Source organism: Monodelphis domestica, chromosome 6, assembly GCF_027887165.1.
Source record: "Monodelphis domestica isolate mMonDom1 chromosome 6, mMonDom1.pri, whole genome shotgun sequence".
NCBI classification, from domain to species: domain Eukaryota; kingdom Metazoa; phylum Chordata; class Mammalia; order Didelphimorphia; family Didelphidae; genus Monodelphis; species Monodelphis domestica.
In genome coordinates, this window is record NC_077232.1 from 141,515,374 (window position 1) to 141,524,685 (window position 9,312).

Consider the following 9,312-nt stretch of genomic DNA (forward strand, 5'->3'; position numbering starts at 1 on the left):
CTTGGGTGGTTCTGTGTTTTTCAGTGCTGACAAGCTAAAGGATTTCAGAGCCCCGTTAGGCCAGCTCCCTCATCTGTAAAGATGGGGACACTGAGGTATTCATCAGATGAGCTTGAGTTTTTTCAGTGGACACCTTATTTTGATTTTTAGTAGATGACAAATTTAGCTATTAAAGGCTTTTTCCCCCCTTTCTGAATTTCATACTCCCTTTTTCCTCAAAGGAATCTGACCTTTCTCTGGTCTCAGTGTATCCACTAAGAATCACCTGGCTGCCTGTTTGGGCTGATTCTTTAACTAACGTTTCTTTCAGATTTTCTATTTAACCTCCACGCTTCTTGTAGATTAGCCCTGTAATGAATACCATCTAGGAAATGCATAAAAAAGGAAAAGCATAAATGAGCTTTTGAAGAAGTGGCCCAGTAACTCTTTTAACATTGCTTTGAATCCCTGCCCCCTTTTTAAAAATGGGTTCTTTTCCCAGTCTCCTCCTCTCCCACCCCTAACATTTCATAAAACATTCCTTAGCCTACCGAGAAGTGTAGCACTTTAATGCCTATAACTATCTAAGGTAGGCTGCGTAAGTGATTTTATATGTTGACAAAACACTCGATTGTCTTCATTCTCTCTAAGATACAATTTTGGAAAATGTTATCTTCATTTTTGGCTGAATTGCTTTTAAAAATCTGTATGGTTTGAGAACATAATTGAAAGGGGCATTCAGTGTTCTTTCCCCCTCACCAAGTGTAATCAGTAGGGATTCAAGCAGCAGCTAGTGATGGTTGTCGTTGCCTTCAGTTTCAGGAAGGTAGAAGAGGAAGTATTCTCCTTAACAGCTAAGGGCAAACATTGTAGCACTTTGATAGTTAGCTTGCCAATGGGGCTTCAAAGTCAGCCAGCCAGTCAATAAATACATATTAAGGCCCTCCGCTGTTCCAGGCACTTTGTGAAGAGCTGAGTATCCCAAGAAAGGCAACAGAGAGGGCTCCCTGCAAGGAGTTCACAATGCAAACCACTAGCTACTAGCAAGCTCTGTAGGGGATAAATGTTTGGATAATGACTATTTAGTCATTTAGAATGAATGCTTTGATACACTGTATATCCACTGAAGAGAGATGAATCAGGGAATGAATACTCCTTTGTCTCAAAGATATACTGTTGTGAGCTATCTTAATGGCTTTAAAACTATATACATTCTTTTGCACTCTTCAAAGAACCCAACTGCATTGTGTTACCAACAGAGTGTGCAACGCCTTGTGTTCACTTTTAGAAGATGGGCATCTGGGAATAATATCCCACTGCTCTCCACTCCCACCTCCAAAGATACCATCAAGCAACTCTGGGGACATCCTGTCCTCATTGGACATACAGCCCAAGGCTTATTCCTCTTCAGGGATTCTACTTTCCAAGATGTGTCCTACTCTTGCCCTCTTCTCCCATGCTCTGGGAATAGTCATGCAATCAACGCTACCATATTGCTTCTTGAAAGGACTTGTCAATTGACTGCTAATAGCTCCATCCACCATCTCTTGTGACTTCCCAAATAAAATAATCTACCTTAGTCACTCCTTTCTTATATGAATAGTCTTTAATGGAATTTAAGGTCCTTGAGGTTAAGGGCTATTTCCATCTGTCTTTCTGCCTCTGTCTCTGTTTCTCTTTCTATCTCTCTGTCTTTGTTTCTATCTATGTCTCTGTCTTTTTTTTCCTCTTAGTGTTTAGTTGCCTGGCAGGTACACACAGTGGCACGGTAGATAAAACACCAGCTATGGAATCAGTAAGACTCATCTTCCTCAATACGAATCTGACCTCAGATCCTTGCTAGCTAGGTGACCCTGGGCAAGTCACTTAATCCTGTTGGCCTCAGTGTTCTCATCTGTAAAATGAACTGGAGAAGAAAATGGCAAACCACTCCAGTATCCTTGCTAAGAAAACCCTAAATAGGGTCAAGAAGTGTTTGATGTCACTGAAACAACTGAATAACAATAGTGCTTGGCAAATAAAAAGTGTTTAATAAATTTATTCATTCAACATCTGAACATTAACTCCAACTTCTCTGCTCCTCTTTTTCTTCTAAACTTAACCTTGTTAAATGATGTAAAATAATGTTGTAATAATATAATAATGGAGTAGCAAGATAGCATAGTGGGTAGAGTACTGTAATGAGATTTTAGGAGGGAAAGGGAAAGGAAGGTTAACAGATGGATCACACTAATAAAATATATATAAAAAGGGGTTTATTAAATCAAACAGGGCTAAGGGGAATCAGGGAGTGACTTATCTCTACCCATCCAGAGCTTAACATACTAAGGTTTCTGATTTAAGCTTAATCTAACTAACTGAAAGGTAAATAAAAGATCAAGTCCAAAAGGGGCCCAGATTCTCATAAACTCCAGAGTCCTTGGTAGGGTCAGACTGGAGAACCCAGATGTAGGGTCCTTACAAGATCCAGGAAGGGAAGAAGTTCCTACCCTATTCACATCTGTCCACCAGTGTGAAAGGAGAACTCCCACTCAACCTTTCCTTAAGGATAATCCAAGTCAGGCAGCTTCAAAGATGATTTCTTTAGAGAGACTCCTTGACACCCAGCCTCTCTGTCTGTATCCCAGCTTGAGAGAGACAGTTGTCAGTTCCCCCCAACTGTCTTAGAATCCTGACCCAGCCAGCTCTATAGAATCTTGGTTTGAGGGCTATCATCAGCTTTGCAAACTTTCCTTGCTATAGTACTGGACTTGGAGTCAGGAAGAACTGAGTTAAAATCTAGTCTCAGACATTTACTAGCTATGTGATTTTGGGAAATCCACTTAACCTCATAGCCTCAGTTTCCTCATCTGTAAAATGAGAATAATAATAGCTTCCATCTTACAGGGTTGTTGTAAAAATTAAACACCAAGTTGTTTGTAATTTGTATAATGCCAATTATATTATACCAAGTTATTTATAAAACTATAAGTATTATCTTTGGTTATTAATTGATTATTATTAGTATTTATTTATTTAAAACCTTACCTTCTGTCTTAGTCTATTGAGTCTAAGGCAGAAGAGTGATGAGGGCAATGGGGGTCAAGTGACTTGTCCAGGGTTACCCAGCTAGGAAGCGTCTGAGGTAAAATTTGAACTCAGGACCTCCCGTCTCTGGGCCTGGCTCGCAATCCACTGAGCCACCCAGATGCCCCCTATTATTAATATTTAGTAATGATTAATCCAATTCAAAATTTCCAGATAAATTTACTGTTTACCCCTAAATGTAAATGCTATACACCAGGTCCAGAAATGAACTCCCAACACACAAAAGCTAATTCCATTAGCTTTTGACAAAAGTATCTATTCAAACTCCCCTCATATTGACCATAATTTAGGAAAAAGAGTTTAGGACTCCATTCAGTAAATATTCCAGTGTTTCACAGGTGTAACAACAATTTGTTTTTTCTTTCTGTCTAACTTAAATCCAACCAGCTGTAATAGAAACCCACTTTTTCTTGGTAGGTATCCCATGGAAATAAAGAACAGTTTATCACATGCTATCATCCCGAGGATCCTGACTAATTATACCTCTAACAGTGACCTACTGGGCACCATGTCCATCTGAAGAGCAGAAATGACAATTATCCATTCTATGGTTATCACATGGAGTTTGATAGCGTGTCCCAAATTCCAAGCTCTCACTCTGGTCTCCCACAGGGGTTATAGAACTTCTTTAGTCTCTTGGTACTTGTTTTCCCCACAAAGTGGCTCCCCCTCTCCCACATGGTAGAAGTGAGCCCTATGATACTATAGATTAGACTGTGGTAACTCTGCTGAGTCCTCCAACATCTGTTCTGGCACTAAGGCCATAGTGGGTTAGGCTTGTTTGAGCACCTCGAGTGCCTGTGTTTCTAACTCATTTACTCCAATTCATTTCAATTAAAACCAACCAACCAACAACTCATGTAATATGTTCCCCCTATGCAGAAGCAAGTCAGAGGACATAGGTTCAAGTATTCCCTCACTTTGGTGATTATAACTGAGTGACCTTGAGCAGGTACTCAGTATTAGAGCTACAAAGATGAGAAATGACAGTTCCTGCCCTCATCTAGTTTACAACAGAATAGGAAACATGGCATGTGCACAAATGCTATGATGCAAAGCAAAATGTGAGAAGAACATAGCAAAGTTCCAAATAATGTATTCCAAGAAAACTTGAGGAGAGAAAGCTTGTAGGGTGGGGATCAGAATCACAGCCTATCAGAGCTAGAAGGAAGCTCAGAGGTCATATAGTCCAATGCACACCCTCAGTTAGCCTTTTCAAAGTTAGGAATTTGATAAAACCTATTGGGAAGACTCCAGGGAAGAGGTAGCTCCTTATTTGGACTGGAGAAGAAGTAGGCAAGTGATGAGGAAGACATCTACTAAGCATGGGGAAGGGCTTGCAATAGCACCCAGAAGTGGGCGAGTGTGGGAATGATTGGAGAAGACCTAGTTCCATTTGACTAGAATGAGTGAATGGACATTTATGTGGGACTTTAAGTTTTGCAAAGCATATCACATATAGTATCTCATTTGAAAAATAGAATTTACACCTGTGCAGCGACTAATTGGGTAATTGGGTGAATTTCTCCAAAGAGAGGCTATGACCCTTATTTGTTTTAGATTTCAGTTATATCCTACAGTAATTGCATGGCAATTCTGAAAAGTATTTTCTGTTGCTTATCTCTGTCTTCTCTTGGACCACTCCCTGTCTCTTGCTTGCCAAAACAAGTCAAACAGCAAAGCTAAACATGGAACAACTCTAAGTATTTTTGTTCAGTGTCAAGTATATAGAACTCATTTACCAAAACCTTTTCTCTGAAAATGTATTAATAATGTACAGCCAGAAATAAAAGATAATGGAATTGTTGATACATGGCTTTGTAATCCAAATATTCAGATCTGAAGAGGTTTGATTTTTGCATGATGACTATGTTGTGTATGAATTTTAGAAGCACAGATGTTCATCTATTTGCTGTGGCCCAGAAAGCCCACGATAATTTAAGCAAGAATTGCTTTCAATCTTTAGAAGAACCTCATTTTACAAAAGAGATTTAACCCCCAAATTATCTGTCACTCAAATGATTAAGTTTCTCTCTCTCTCTCTCTCTTTCTCTCTGTCTCTGTCTCTCTGTCTCTCTCTCCCTCTTACTCTCTTTTTCTCCCTCTCTCTCTGATTCTCTTTCTTTGTCTCTCTCTCTTCCCACATAATTGTACATATACCTTCAGAACCTTAACGAGGGCAGAGAATTTGTCTCAGGTTACTAGAATTTAGAGAAGACACAATATTACTAGATATCATATTTCTCTCCCATCCTGGCAGCTACCCTCAGATGAGTTACTTTTCAGCTTAGCCACATCCTGCCCTTTCTGTGGCTTGTCTCCCAAGAAGCATCATAATAATGTGGTATCCCAGGATTTCTCCCATAGGGGATATTATGTCTCAGGGTGACATAAGAGAGTAGAATTCTGGATATATGAAATATTCTATTATTTTGTTTGTCTCATATCCCCCATTAGATTGTTAGCATCTTTTGGGAAGAGCTTAATCTCGTCCTTTATAAACCTCCAGAGTACCCAACATAATGCTCAGCACACAAGATATCTGTAGTTAGTAATTTACCTGTCCTCATTGGCAGAGGAATGGACAGTGTTGTCACTTTTCCCTCTCCTATCAGGGATGACTAAATGGAAGGTCATCCCCTTTTCCTTCTAGGATCCAAATCTACTATCCATTCTTTGAGAGTTCCACTTGTCATCAAGCTATCAGCAGGTACCATGTTTCCTGTAAGTACTTGGGCTGCCTCAATGGATGGACTCTCAAGATTAGAGGCTGCTCAAAGCAGCATCACATCTTACTAAAAAAATTTCCCCTGCCTCTGTGAAAACTCAACTGTATCTTTATTTACACAAATACTTACTGCCTCCCTGCCCCACCTTCCCAGTCAGTTATAGGCCAGGACAGGAAATACTATGACCCAGATTGTCCCCTCTAAATAAGTGTGCTGAGATGGAGAGGAGAGCCTTTGACTAGCGGAGGCTAACACAGCAGCACAAATCATGCATTTACTGATTATTCTCCCCTTCATTTTGGCATTAGTGGAAGCTTAATCTTGGAGCACTGATATGCATGTACTCCTAACTCATTTTCCAAAGCACATTGAATCCTCCCACTGATTATGAAGTATTTGTGGGCACTAGGCAATCTGCTTACATCAAATAAACATAGATTCTATATGGAGGAGTAATAGCTGAAGTTACAATTTTCAAAAGAATAGCCTATAGCAGAGCAGAGTTTAGAGTCAAAAGGTCTGATGTGATCCAGAGACTTATGTGGAATGAAGAAAAGAAGAAAGGGAGGTGGAAGGAAGGAAGGAAGAAAAGAAGGTAAGAAGAGAGGGAGAAAAGGAGGAAAGAAAGAAGAGAAAGGAGGAGGAAAGGAAGTAGGTAGGAAGGAAAGAAATGAGAAAGGAGGGGAAAGGGAGAGAGGAAGGAAGGGAAGAAGAGAAATAAAGAGGGGGAGAAGAAGATAAAGAAGGGAGGAAAGATGAGGGAGGGAAGGAGGAGAGAAGGAAGAACAAGGAGGAAGAGGGGTAGGAGGGAGGGAAGAAAAAAGAAAGAAAGGAGGGAAGGAGAGGAGAAGAAAGAAGAAAGGAAGAAGGGCGGGAGAAAGAAATAATTACTATAGCCCCTACTGTGTGCCAGACACTGTACTGAGTACTTTAGAAATATCTCACTTGATCCTAACATTTGTGTGAGCTATGTGCTATTATTATCCCCATTTTACAGTTGAGGAATCTGAGGCAGACAGAGGTTAAGGGACTTGCCCAGGTCCTATAGCTAGTGAGTGTCGAAGGTCATATTTGAACTATGGTCTTCCTGGCTCTAGGGTCAGGACTCTGTCCCTATACCACCTAGCTGCCTTTATTTATGTGAACAGAACCTTCAACTCACTCTGCTGGGTGTAATGGTATTTGATGTGCTATTTTTGTGCCTTTGGGGCAATTTGATATCCCCAAAGCCCAGAGTTTCAGTTGGAAGAGACCTCAATGACCTCATAGTAAAGCAGTCCCTGAAGAACTCTCTACCCCAACATAGCTGGCAAGTGGCCACTCAGGAGTAAATTTGGGTTTAAGTGAAGAGGAATGATCATGCTAGTCATGGTGGCACATGCTGGAAACCCTGCTACTGAGGAGGCTGAGACTGGTGGATCCCTCGTGCTTGGGTGTTTTGAGCTGTGGTAGGTTTGGCTGACTGACCAATATGGTATAAACTCAGGGAGGTAGGTGGGGACCACCAAGCTGTCATAAGAGGAGAATCAGGTCAGGTCAGAAACAGCAGGTCTAAATTCCCCTGAGGATCTCCAACCTAGTGAGGTGCTGCTGCCTTTCTACCCTGAGCAAGAACGGGGTATCCAGTATCAAAACAAAAAAACAAACAAACAAAAAAAGGAAGTTATTAACCAACAGGCAAGCTGTTTGCCTTTTGTTTCTTCTGAGTCTCCTCATTCAAGAAAACCTAATTAAGTTATAGGGGCAGTTTTGTGGCATAGTGGATAAAGTGTGGATCCTAGAATCGGGAAGACCTGAGTTCTAATGTGCCCTCAGACATTTACTAGCTGTGTGACCTTGGGCAAGTAACGTAACCCTGTTAGCTTCAGGTTCCTCTTCTCTAAAATGAGCTGGAGAAGAAAATGACAAATCATTCCAATATCTTTTCCAAGAAAATCCTAAATGGGGCCACAAAGTAGAACATGCCTGAAAAAAAGCAACTGACCAACAAATTAAGTTCTACATTAGGTTTTAGTTATTCCAGTTGCTAGCTTGGGTGACTTCAAGTGAATTAGTCCATCTTTTGGGGCTTCAGTTACCACATCTGAAAAATGAGGTCAAAGGTCTCTCCCTAAAGCTCTCTTTGCCCTTCTCCACATTAACTGCACCTTCTACTGAATTTGTCTTAAAATTCTAAAATTTGAGGGAGACTTTTGAGGTACTTTCCCCAAGGGCAAGAATTCCCAATGAATGGCCCAGAGAGAGTTTTAAAGCGGCCATTTACCCATTCCCATGTGCTTCTATCCTTCCCTGGTCTCCATAGTGCTAGTTTCTGCATCCTGGGTAGACACAATGAGTGATACTACAGAGGGTTCTTTCCTCAAGAAATACTAACACATGGAACACCTCTAGATGTCACCTCTTGAATCAGTCAGTTGGCTCTGAAAGCTACAGAGATCTTACCCCAAAGGAAAGAGCACCAGGTGGCCCCTAAATTTCCATGACTACATTAAAAACCTTTCTGTATAGCCCTGTGCTGTGCTCTATTTGGCCCCTAAAGAATGGCGGCTGCCAGGTTTTTCTCCTCTGAAGACCATCTTTAAGGATTCCACCCCTGAGGCAGCAGGCTTCATCTCCAGAGCAAGCTTCAATGAGTCATTCCCTCATTAGATTGTGCTAATAGTCTAGGATCCTGTGAAATTAGACAAGGGCCACTCAAAATTCTTCCCCAAATAGCTATGCAAGCACCTGGTTGATTCCATTAAGCCTTTGTCGCCATGTTAATCACACAGATGGATGGCTAGACCCAGGGGGAAGATGCCTAATACTTTAGAATATTTGTCCCCACATTATGAGTTCTTCCTCCACACAAAACTTCTCTCTATGGTGGTGGGAGTGGGGGAAAGAATACATATTGATAATAGGTGATGTCTGAGGTGCCTGGGGAAATAAGGAGCTGTTTCCCCTCAAGAGAGTGAGTAGGCTTTGGAAAGGAAGAGAACAAGTTCTATTTTGGACATGTTGAGCTTGAGGTGCCTTTGGGACATCCATCTGGAAATATCACTAGGCAGTTAGTGATGCAGGACTGGAGCTTAGCAGAGGGAATAAGCATGCTGATCTGGTGGTCACTGGTGTAGAGATGGTAATTGAATTGAACCATAAGGCCACTAAGAAGGACAACATAGAGAGAGAAGAAACGGAATCTTGGAATACACCCATGATTGGGGGATGGAATGAGAATGAGTATAATACAGGAGAACCAAGAGACAACAAAGAGGAGAGAGTTTCCAGGAGAACGGCATCTACTATATTAGATGCTGCAAAGAGGTCACATAGGATGGGGACTGAAGAAAGACCACTGAATTTGCCAACTGAAAGATCACATGATTGTGTGGACAACAGTCTCAGTTAAATGATGAAGCCACACACCAACTATCAAAGGGTTTAGAAATGCATAAAAGGAAAGGAACTGGAGACAGATATAAAAAGTTTTTCTAAGGGTTTGTCTAGGAAAGGAGAGGTACAAGCAATAGCTTGA